The sequence below is a fragment of the Microtus ochrogaster genome, unplaced genomic scaffold (assembly GCF_000317375.1).
Source record: "Microtus ochrogaster isolate Prairie Vole_2 unplaced genomic scaffold, MicOch1.0 UNK63, whole genome shotgun sequence".
Taxonomy (NCBI): Eukaryota; Metazoa; Chordata; class Mammalia; order Rodentia; family Cricetidae; genus Microtus; species Microtus ochrogaster.
The window spans coordinates 1,177,253-1,186,734 of record NW_004949161.1 but is presented as its reverse complement, the minus strand read 5'-3'; positions in this window follow the sequence as shown (position 1 = coordinate 1,186,734).

Here is a 9,482-nt window from a genome sequence, read left to right as displayed (position 1 = left end):
ATACAATGTAATGCTTGATGCCCAAGGAGGGCAGGAGAGAGTGTCAGATTCTCTGGAACTGGAGTTACAGATGGTTGATAGCTATCACATGGGTATTAGAGCAACAAGTACTCTTAACTGCTGAGCCATCTCCCTAGACTATTATGTTTTGTAATGAGATCGCATTTCCTTGTATGCTTAAAATATATCTTTTAATGTTAGTGATGACAAATGAATATTCTTTCCAAGGAGGATTTAGAAAATACTGTTTTCCTTGAGGGTGGGGTAGGGTGGGGATGCTTCTAAGGGTAAGAAGGAGAGGGATAGGTCACCTCAACTCTCACAAAGAATTTGTGGAAGAGCAGTCTATTTCCAGTTTTAACTTTAGGACTTCCCGCTGGAAGGAGAGGGATAGGTCACCTCAACTCTCACAAAGAATTTGTGGAAGAGCAGTCTATTTCCAGTTTTAACTTTAGGACTTCCCGCTGGAATCCTGGGTATTTACCAATGTATCTTCTCCTTGGTCAATGCTAGCAGGTTCCCTTCCAAATCACTGTGGCTGGAGGAAGCTGTGCTCCAGCCATTTATCCATCACTTTCTACTCACCTTTTCAGGGTTTCAGTCTTTATTTTAGAATCAGCAAATATTTTGGAAGAGAAATATAATACTCAAACTCACATTAACTTTTCTGTTTCCTTTGGATTTTGTTTTTAAAGTTCTATAGCCTTTCTTCTTGTTCTTTTGGTAATGAAGGTTCATCACAACAAGGTATTCTGTATTTGCAAAAGTGGGATGGTCTATTGGTTCACAAGAAAACATCTCTCTTCTTTATAAAGGTCTTCTAGCAACACATTGGCACTAATTCTTTGCTGTTTTACTCATTTGCATTTACAAACAATGTATTGTTGTATTCGAAGTTTTCCTTTGCTAAAAAGAAGCCTAAATTACCAGTAAGTAGAACTAGGAGAGACACTTGGTGTAGAAGGTTCTTCTGTTTATTGTGTTGCTTTCATTGGTTGAATAAAGAAACTGCCTTGGCCTTTTGATAGGACAGCATTTAGGTAGGCAGAATAGACAAAATGGAATGCTGGGAGGAAAAAGGGCAGAGTCGAGACACCATGGATCTCCTGCCTGGGACAGATGCCCATTAAAATCTTGCCGGTAAGCCACAGTCATGTGGCAATGCACAGATTGATGGAAATGGGTTGAATTGGGATGTAGGAGTTGGCCAATGGGAGGTTGGAGCTGATGGGCCAGGCAGTGTTTAAATGAATACAGTTTCTATGTGATTATTTTGGATATAAGCTAGTCGGGTGCTGGAACAAAACAAAGGGACCCTCTCCTACTAGAGAGACTTTACTCTGCTTTCCTTCTTCAGGTGTCTGGTGTTAGACTAAAGGAGAAACAATAGTGGCAAATATGTTGCTATATGAAGTCTTAAGTTGGCAGGTATTTTTCTGTTGATAGTTTCTAATTTTTGACACTGCTGACTTCTGGATTTCCAGTGCAACAGTCATACAAATACTGATTACCTTGAATAAATGTGTTGGTTATCCGTTGAGTCTTGTAGCTTCCAGATTCTAAAACATACAGCTTTAAAGTATGCAACTTAGTCTACATTCATTCTTTCCAATAGCTTCCCAAACCCTAAGTACAGGTGATAGGTTACTTAAATTCTTTAAGCAAAATAATTTATTTAGCTTCATTTAGACTGTAACTCTTTGGAGCATGAATTTCCAAAATAGCTAAGGTCATCTACTTTTCTAAGTTGCCTTTCTACAGGCAATTTTATCAAAGGACAAACAGTAGAATAAAAAGCAGTGTCACCACATAGGTAGGGTAAGGCCCATTTTAGTCAGCTTTATTTTCTCTCTCTCACTCATTCACTTGCTTGCTCTTGTTCTCTCTCATCTTGCACACATTTTTCTTAATTTCAAGAACATCAGATACTTTTTTGCTCTAGTAGCCGACAAAATGCTCAGGAACATTGGTACAAGGACCCAAGGCATAGAGATGTCAGAATCAGATATCAAATGGGTGGTTCTATTTAGATCTTTTCCTTTGTATTTTTGCCTTGAGTAAAGGAGTAAAGGTGTGAGTGTTGGGAAGAATCTTTCTACACAAGTCATTTTTCTCTCAAGAACAGTTTCTCTAGTTTGGCTAGTTTGTAGACCTCCTCTGTTACCAGATGGTTGTGGACTCTGGAAGTCAGAGCTACTAAAATGCCTGAACTGTGCCCTTAGTGAACCCTCTGAAGTGGGTGCTGATGCTGTCTTAGGTGTCTTTGTGAATTTGGAATATATAATACTACAATATTTTCCCCTCAATTTTAAACTTAAGTCACAATCCTTGAAGAATAAGATAAACTCTACTAGATACTTTGTAAATACTATCATCATCTTTAGTAGAAAGGAAAATAGAATTCATAATATACTAAAAATCCTTAAAGCACTTAGGAAATGTATTCTCTATGTTATTTATCTTATTGTATCTAGGAGGATGCTATTGTTATGCCTCAGTTATGGGGTAAAGAAACAACAGGTTAAAGTAGTTAAGCTATCATCTCAGTGTCACTCAATTGCTGGCAATTAAACTCATCCTGAGATATTTATATACATCAAATTGCCAGAGTATGAAACAAGTAACAGTCTCCCACACTGAGCAAGACTACATAGCTGATTAATATGAAACACATTGACATGAAACACAGGTGCAAAAGAGCAAAATGCCCAGACACTCAAAATAGTTCCTTTCTTGTAGCCCTGAGTTCAGAGAGCATATAAGCAAGGTTGCAAAAAAAATTTTCCAAACATTTTAAACTCAAAGAATAGTCACAAATTCCTCAAAGAAAATCTTACATCCAGAGGTTTCATCTTTTCACCCAACTGCAGAATTAATTTGCATTTCAAAGTGGCAAGGACTCAAATATCCAGCTGATCTGGGCCAACAGTAGGAGAAAATTCTCTGCCTCCCTCTGAGAAGCCTCCTGAGACCTCAGGCCTCCCCTCTCCCAACAGAGACAGAGGAAGCTGTTCTGAAACAGCTATTTGTTGTGGGAAGGCTGTGAAAAAGATGGAGGGGAGGTGTGGGAAGTAGCATCTTATGTGGGAAGGTGTCAGGGGTAGAGGGGTAGAGTTGCTTTAGTTTTCAAATTTCTCAGAGAGTGTCTCTGGTTACAGAACAATTATTGTTGTTGTTATTTTTATTATTATTATTATTGCTTTAAACAGATTAGTCACTTTCCCAAACATACCGTTCTCTTCACATTTGAATTAGTCACACCTGCCTGAGACCATCAGATAGGATCTCATAGGGTATCTCTCAGAAAGGGAAAAAATCCTCACAGAGGTCACAATTGCCAAGAGGGACAAAGAATGCTGAAGCTCTCTATTTCTTGTGTGAAAGCAAGTGTAAAATCTTACATTACAATGCAGAGATTCTTTGATACACACGTTCTACTCTCTTTCTTTTAGATAAAGAAGTGTAGGAGAGAAACCTCATAGCACATGCTATAAAAGCAAAACTTTTACCACCCAGGTAAGATAGTGGTTTAATCCTCAATGGTGCATATATAATGATCTAATATATGTAAAGGGATATATATTGTATACATATTTTAAAAAGTAGCTGAGAAGATGGACCAGTTGGTAAAGTGCCAGTATAGCAAGAATGCACTATATTAATCTACAATGATAGAAATCAGAAGAGTATTTACCTTTGGAAGGATGATGTTGACCCAGGAGAAAGGAAGAAGTGCATTTTGGGGGGGGGAGGTGTTTGTTGCTGAGTTGTAAAGGCTCCCTTGCAGGAGGGGGTAAGAAGGCACAACATCAATACATAAACACCCAAAATCATGTAGAAGACAAATGGCATACTCATTTATTTAGCCTAAGTGGATACTCTTATATACCCTTCTCCCAGAAACCAGACTGTGTCCTGATCTGGTGGCATTATGTGGTCACCCCTCATTGGCTAGACACAATCAAGAACTCTGACAGCACCTGTTACTAAGCACTCAGTCATACTCCAGGTTGGTTTATCTCTCAGTCTCATAGGTCTTATCTTCCTACAGGTGTTGATCCTATTCTATACTTTTAACATTGTACAGCTGCACTGGAGGGTTCAGAATATATGAGCTACTTTTCTCTTCACAATGACAAAACACTTGGCAAGAACTAACTGGGAGTGGAAGGACTATTGTAGCTTTCAGTATAAGAGGAAAATGTCTATCAAGGTAGAAAGGTCATTGTGGATGGAGCTGAGGCAGCTGCTTACTTTGCATCCACCATCAGGAAGCAGGAGATGAATATTAGTGCTTAGGTTATTTTCTTTTTTTCATTAATCCGACCCCTTCCAATGAAGTAATGATGCCCATAGTTAAGTCAGATCTTCCCACCTTTGTCAACCTACTCTAGATAATCCCTCACAGGCATGCCCAGAGGCTAGCCTATTATAGAAAATCCATCACAGGTGTGCCTGGAGGCACAATTAGCAAATTGTCTAAGGGGGTTCTATATCCTGCCAAGATGACAATCAGTATTAATCATCACATACAGATAAATACTAGAGTCTTCACTGTAAATTAGTCTTCAATTTAAAGAATAACATTCCTAGCCTGGCCTTTCCTATCCATTTCCCTATAATACAATATATTCCTGGTCAAACCACAAGCACATTTTAACATTATAAATAATATCTCTCAATTTATTTACAGTATTAAAGTTTTTACATCTATTATTTGATTCCACCCATTGATTCTGTTTATGGCATCTTTTTTTGCACAAAGTTTTATATATACAAGTTTGTCTTATTGCATCTCAGTTTTAAGCTATGGGTAGCAAGGTCACTGGATGGCACCTGTAATTCTCTAGGCATTTTATATGAGACTTATTCATTCATTCTTCATATGATTAAATATTTCATTTAGGTGTTCTGTGAGCCACAAGCATTATACAGCAAAATTTCAGCTGACTGTAAATAGAGACTGTACTTTTATTTCCCGGCTGTCCAGACTCGATGACACAGAAACTATATTAATTACAACACTGTTGAGACAATGGCTCAGGCATATTTCTAGTTAGCTCTTACATCTTCAATTAACCCAGTTCTATTAATCCATGTATAGCATGAGGCAGTGGCTTACTGGTAATTTTCTGGTATCTTCCTCCTTCAGCAGCTACTTGGCACCTCTCCTTGACTGCCTACTCTCTCTAACTTTGGATTTCCTACCTGCCTTTACTCTGCTAAGCTATTGGCCAAAACAGATTTATTCATTAACCAATGAAAGCAACACATATACTGAAGAATATTCTGCATCAGCTGGCAGATCTATACACAGAACCACAAGAGTATGTATGATCTGGTGGGGTACCTAATTTGCAGAGCTTTGGGAACAACTTTATTTGGATACTCACTATCAATTCTGTAGAAATATTGTGAAGCTTTGGCTCTTCTCCCTTCCATAATGGGATTCATCCCTAAATGTCCCAGCAGTATATAAATGATTTGTTGAGATAACTTCTTCCTGTATGAGCAAATGAATGACCTTTGTCCACATTGTAGGGCCCTGGTGTAAAAGCATTCACTCAGCCAAACTTTTGTTCTCATAAACAAATGAAGATGGATGGATGCTTAAAAGAAATCCCACAAACTAGCTCAGAATGGAGAATAATAGATGGCTATTTATTTAGGGGTAGACTCACAAATCAAAATCCTCTGCAGGAATAGAGAACAGCAACCGAATCCCGCAGCCAGAAAAGAGGCCGGACACATGCTTTACATTGGCCTAAATAATATAAGCGACCATGCCCCAGTGGGTGGTTAATTTAAAGGCTATTGACTGTGGGATTTCCCACAGTACCTCCCCCTTTTGTTTAAATAAGAGATGTCTAAGCCTAATACAAAATTATATACAATAAAAACAAATTTATTCAATAATTATCTTATCCTAATGAGTTTAAGTCTTGTATAGCAAATAACTTGGTCAAATCATGAGAGGAAAGTAACTATGTCTCTCTAGTCTTCAACCACATCGATGATTCAAAAAGGGAAATAATATTACTTGAGTAAGGAGGAAGTGCAATTAAGCAACTTCCAAAATGTGCAAAACATGACAGAGACAACTGGCTACCTGTGCAATCACCCAAAGTCTCATTTGCAACATTGAAGCAAAAAACTTTGGCTAAGGCCTAGAGTAACTGACAGACCATTTTCAGAGGCAGGAAATTTTTCAAAACTGTCTTACCCTGTCTTGGCAAGATTTGACAGTCCTGCTTATCCATTTCTGGATACCATGTACCTTATCAGTGGTTGAGGCATGTGCAGCTCCTTGCTTAAAGGCCAGTTTTGCCAAGAAGAAAACAAGTTCCAAGTGGAGTGTCGTCGGTGCTCAACATTCTCTTGGGAATAGATTGGTGTTGCAAGGAGTAATTGTATCTCACTTCAACAGAAGCCTAAGTTATTTAAATACCATATTCTACAACTCTTTGAAGTGGCTGATGATTACCTATCCGTGCAGAATACAATCTCTATGTATGTAAAGAACCTGATTAGTCTCACCATAAGTATGACAAACATAGATGACTATTGATCTATAATTCTTAATATCTATATAACTTAAAAACTAAGACTTCATATTAGAATATTATACAATAAACAACTGTGCAACAAATGAGAACAATGACCTCAAAATATAAGCAATGTATAAATACCTTGATCAGAGGTAAAAATGTACATTTCAATATGATAAATATATGCTAAAATTGTATCAATTTACAAAAAATGTTTAAGCAGAGGTAGAAGCAATGCATACAATATGACAAAATAACGTTGCCTAGCTATACAAATATGATGGACAAAAATAGGAACATATTCAATATAATTTAAGTTTGTATCAATATACAAAAATCTATACCAATTTAATTTGCCTATAAATAATAGCTCACAAATATTCACTCTATCTCTCACACTAATCTAATATCCCATCCATTTTTCCACTTTTTTTTCAATGAGATCCCTGAGCCTACTTAAGCTAGTCCCCCACAATTATTGTTATCAACACTGTTATTCTAGCCATGCCCACTCCTTTTAACCTCTAACCTCGCCCAACATCGCTCTCTCTTCCTGCTTTCTCTCCCTGTGTACACACGGGGCTTTGTCTCTCTCCTCCTCTCTCTCCCTCCTTCTTCCTCTCTCTCTCTCTCTCTCTCTCTCTCTCTCTCTCTCTCTCTCTTTCTCTCTTTTTCTCCTTTTTTTTAAATAAATACTTATGGCTATTTCCTGTGTTTATATGTCTGTTACCGGCGCCCTCCAGCTGGTGGGAAGCTATAGCTGCTTGTTTCATGGCGACTCTGCCAGCCCTCCCCGGGGACCGACAACCGTCTCTTCGGGGCTAGCAGCTGCTTTTATGGCTCCATGGGTCTGCTCACATGCGCCTGCTGCATTGGGGGGTTCCGCCGCGTGGCTTCCTGCTGCCGCTGGGAATCCCCCATATTTTTTAAGAATAACAAACATAACTTTCACAAAGAAAGTAGTCTTGCAAATATGTGGTCATATAAAAAGCTCAATAGGGACAGGCACTGAGTAGGGGAGACAGTATTTGTGCTCTCACTGGTAAACAGGTCTGAGTGCCCCTGAATTTTCTAGCAGCAGACTCAAGAATGTGTAATCTACTGGTCTTTGCTCTACCCTGACAAGTTATTGATATTTTGTAATTACCCTGCACCTTGGTTTCAATTAACACAAGATCTATCTGAGGATATTAACTCTTTATGCCTTTACACCTAGAGATACAGAGAAAAAAGCTTGGGTCACTAAACCAGTCCTATAAAAAGAAATTCCTTCTCACTTGGGTGCAGGCAGATACCCTGCTGGGGCTGGAAGCAAGCTTTCAAAGAGGTTCCCCTTAATTCAACTAGCAAAACACAGATGAAAATCAAGCACCTTTGCCTTCTTCCAAAGCCTGCATTGGTTACTATGGCTACCACAATGCTGTGATCCCAGCTACCAAGAAAGGCAACTGAAGTGCTCAGTAAGTGCAATAGTACTGTTGTGTTTTTCTCTAAAATTATTAGTAACAAAATTTTAGCCTAACTAGTCACACTTAAGAAATGCAGTTAGTGCATAAAAACCTCTTTTTAGAATTTAGTATTGATTTTTAAAAGTCCCATTCTTAGTTAATCCTCCCCCTCTGAGATGTAAGGCATCCTCTTTGTCAGATTTACCAGTTTTCTTGATCCTGTGACATGCGTGCTTGCTACCATTGTTTTCGCCTATGGAATTGCTAACTATGTCTGTATGGATATGTAAACTGGAAACCTTGTGGGATTGAGAGGAACACTGAGGAAGAACATCAAAAAGAAACATCAAAACGGGAACAACAAGAGAACACTGGCAATAGCATAGAAATAATAAATGGGACATGATGAAAAGACTTATGTGCATTATTTACTGTCAGATATATTTAGCCAGTTTTTACCAGCTGTAGAGGTTCTTCTAAATCCTGAGAGGTTTAGGGGGCTAAAACCCTAATATAAACCTTGATATATATAAAATTAAATTTTAAGTCTTTAAAAAATTTACCTACCTGAGGTAAATAAAAAAATTTGCATGTGTCACAGCATGTAAAAGTCAGAAGACAACTTCTGGGAGTGATTTCTATATTCCGTTCTGTAAGGCTATCAGGCTTGGCAACAAGTAGCTTTACCTGCTGAGCCTTTACACCAATGCTAGGTACTTATTTTTATGTGTACTATGGACTGAACTGCACCCCACTACAAAATCCATATGCTGAAGACCCAGCCTCTATCATAACTGGATCTGGTTATCAGACCTACAAGGATGTAATTAAAGTAAAATGAGGTCATAAGGGTAGGATATGCATATTATAGCATCAGAAACTGGGAGTGAGGGAGGATGAGTATTCTCCAACTCTCAGAACCTTCTTAGTCTTTAGAATTATGAGAAAAAAATGTTCTTTGGTCACTCTATATATTATGTTATGACTGTTGAGTAGACTAAGAGAATATGCCATGGGGACCTATTTCTGTTTTCTTTCTGGTACAGCAATCGCCTTTAAATAATATTTTCTACTCTATCACTTGAACTGTGCAACTACTTTGGTACCAATGTGTGAATTTTCTATTCTGCTTTATTAATAAGTGTGACATATTTATCCAAATTTCAACATCATACTGGAGACGTAAGTCACAGCAATGCCACACCAGTTTGGAATTATGATTAATAGGATGGTATTTATTTAAAGGGGAAAACGTACAGATCACAGCCCTCTGCACAAACAGGAAGGGAGTCTAGTCGCCAGCGGAGCAGGAAGAGAGAGAGTGAGGAGAGGGAAGTCGCTGCTTTTTTAAAGGGAGAGAGACCATGCCCCAATGGGCTGGTAATCTCAGCAGCTATAGGCTGGAGGAGCGGGAGGACCTCCCGCAACACCTCCCCCTTTTGTTTAAATAAGAGAGTTCTAAACCTACTATGAAATTATATACAAT